This window comes from Nicotiana sylvestris, chromosome 4, assembly GCF_000393655.2.
Source record: "Nicotiana sylvestris chromosome 4, ASM39365v2, whole genome shotgun sequence".
In the NCBI taxonomy this organism is placed as follows: domain Eukaryota; kingdom Viridiplantae; phylum Streptophyta; class Magnoliopsida; order Solanales; family Solanaceae; genus Nicotiana; species Nicotiana sylvestris.
In genome coordinates this window covers 36533017-36535904 of record NC_091060.1, presented here as the reverse complement: position 1 = coordinate 36535904, position 2888 = coordinate 36533017, and the positions used below count along the sequence as shown (strand labels likewise).

The following is a 2888-nucleotide window of genomic DNA, read 5'->3' as shown; positions in this document are numbered from 1 at the left end:
TTGAGCAACCAAGTTAGTGTGGCCTACAAAGATCTGTGTCCCTTCCCCGATGTTCAATTGTCGGTAGGTTTTAAGATGCCAAAGTTTGATCTATATGAGGGATATGGTGATCCCATGGCACATTTACGAGGCTTCTGTAGTAAGATGAGAGGGGCAGGTGGAAAGGATGAGCTGCTGATAGCTTATTTTGGTCAAAGTTTAAGCGGATCCACTCGAATGGTACACGAGGCAGGATCCTAGCAGGTGGTATACCTGGGACGATCTAGCACAAGCATTTGCAGGTCATTTCCAGTATAACCTTGAGATCGTCCCCGACCGTCTCACACTGTTAAAACTTGAGAAAAAACCTGGAGAGAGCTTCAGGGAATTCGGATTCCGTTGGAGAGAACAAGCAACAAGAGTCGATCCACCAATGAGGGAAGGTGAAATGATGGACTACTTCTTACAAACGTTGGAGCCAACTTACTTTGGTCACCTAGTGACATCAGTTCGTAAATCTTTCAATGAAGTAGTAAAAATGGGCGGTATGGTTGAAGAAGGACTCAGGTCCAACAAGATAATGAGTTATTCGGCAATCAAGGCTACAACTCAGGCTATCCAAAGCGGCACGGGAGGTGCGCTCGGGAAAAAGAAGAGAGAGGAGGTCGCAACAGTCAAAGCAGGTACTTGGTCCAGATCAAGAGGTCCTTCCCCTCGCTACCAACCCGGACCCCATTACCCAAATTACCCACACACTCCATACAACCCTCCACAACCCTATTATCCACCACAAGAGCCATATTTCTCCGTCCATCACGCCCAAACTTACACCCAGCCTTCGGCTCACCCGCAATGGCGTGCGCCGTCTCCCCAATATACATATCCACCTCCACAAAACACATATCCACCTCCACAAAACACATATCCACCACCAAGGGCCTACAGGAATCCTTCAGGGACAAGCTTTCGTGGGAATCATACTTTCAGGAACGAAAGGGTGCAGAGGTCGAGAACATTCACTCCGTTGGGAGAAACCTATACTACTCTGTTCCACAAGTTAAGGCAGTTAGGCCTATTAAGTCCTGTTGAGCCCAAATTGCCAAATCCCCTTCCCAAAAATCTAGACCACTCAGTAAGCTGTGAATATTGTTCGGGGGCTCCCGGGCATGATACTGAGAAGTGTTGGAAGTTGAAGACTGTCGTACAAGATCTTATTGGCACAAATAGGATCGAGGTGCAGGCACCAGAGGCACCCAACATCAATGAGAACCCGTTGCCAATGCACCATGAAGCCCACATGATCGAATTAGTGCACGAAGGAGGGAAGCCCAAGAAACCCTCACAAACGGTAATGATTGTAAGCACGTGATTTTTGCCCTATATGAGAATTACTCCCAAAAAATTCAAAAATAAAATAATTTTTCTTGGTGTGCAATTTTTGTGATATTTTGTGGTATTTTTGTGTAATTATTTGTATGTTTATCTGTGCATGTTTATTTGTTAAATTAATAAAAATAAAAAAATATGTCGCATTTTGCATGTAGGATTTAATTCTACAATTGTTAGTAATTAAGTTTGTTTTACAAAAAAATAAAAATTACAAAAATAGGCATCGTTTGCATTTTTAGCATTTAATGTCCGAATATACAATTTTATGCTTAATTATTACTTAATTGTGCGTTAATTGTTATTGGGAGTTAGTTTGCGCTTTTATAACTTAATTTAGTTCTTAATAATAGTTTAAGTATATTTATAATTTAGTTTTAGAAAAATAAAAGAAGAAAAGAGAGCAAAAAATAAAGAAAGTCGGAATTGGACCTCTTCTTCAAAATTCAAGCTACAGGCCCAAATAATTGCCCAACTTTCCCCATGACCCGGTCCACTTCAAACCGGGTCGACCCGGTCCGCTCCATTAACCCAACACCCCTTCTTCATTTTTGTCCAACACAAAACAAAACCAAAAAAATAAAAAATAAAAGGTGAATTATCACTATTAATAGTTTTATTTTTTGTTTTTTTTATATATAAAAAATCCGAAAATATTTTTTTTTATTTTTTTTAAAAAATATACAATTCGGACGACAAAGCCGCCCGATTCTAAGGCTGGGCTGTTCCCGGTTCGCTCGCCGTTACTAGGGGAATCCTTGTAAGTTTCTTTTCCTCCGCTTATTGATATGCTTAAACTCAGCGGGTAGTCCCGCCTGACCTGGGGTCGCGGTCAGAGCGCCTAAGCGCGATAAGGGTCGGTGAGCCCAAACATGCGACGGGTTGGAGCCACGACATTACGAGAGTTGAGTTTCAACCACCACTTGTCGTGACGTCCGTCGCCGTGGACTCGCATTTAGGCCAACCGCACGCTCGAGGCACACGGGAGGCCAGTATCCGTCCCACGACACCACCGCGATCATGAGAATGGGCGCGGTGTGCGGGGGCGACGCGATGCGTGACGCCCAGGCAGACGTGCCCTCGGCCTAATGGCTTCGGGCGCAACTTGCGTTCAAAGACTCGATGGTTCACGGGATTCTGCAATTCACACCAAGTATCGCATTTCGCTACGTTCTTCATCGATGCGAGAGCCGAGATATCCGTTGCCGAGAGTCGTTTATGTTTCAAAAGAAGCACAAGTCCCCACGCGCGCACCGCGAACGGGGCGCGAGGGGCAGGCTTTCAATTTAGTATTCCTTGGCGCTTTCCACGCCGGGGTTCGTTAATCACCCAGCACGCACGCGAGCGCGCGCGCCGGGGATAGGAGAGAGCCGCACGGGCGGAGGCCGAAGCACCCCGGCCGCGCCACTGAAAATTTAAAAAATTTAAAGTAATTGAAAGTAGCATTTTTGAAAGAAAAAGAAAAGATAGTGGTTTGTTTTTTAAAGAAAAGTTAAATAAAGTGAGATTCTCTTTTAAAAAAA

General features: G+C 44.4%; 1 non-coding gene across 1 annotated transcript; it reads right to left on the bottom strand.

Annotated features, from left to right (window-relative positions):
* Positions 1-2423: 2423 nt before the first annotated feature.
* LOC138890883 (5.8S ribosomal RNA) lies at positions 2424-2579 on the bottom strand. The gene has a single exon (XR_011407248.1). It is a non-coding gene; the product is annotated as a 5.8S ribosomal RNA (ribosomal RNA).
* Between the last annotated feature and the right edge of the window lie 309 nt (positions 2580-2888).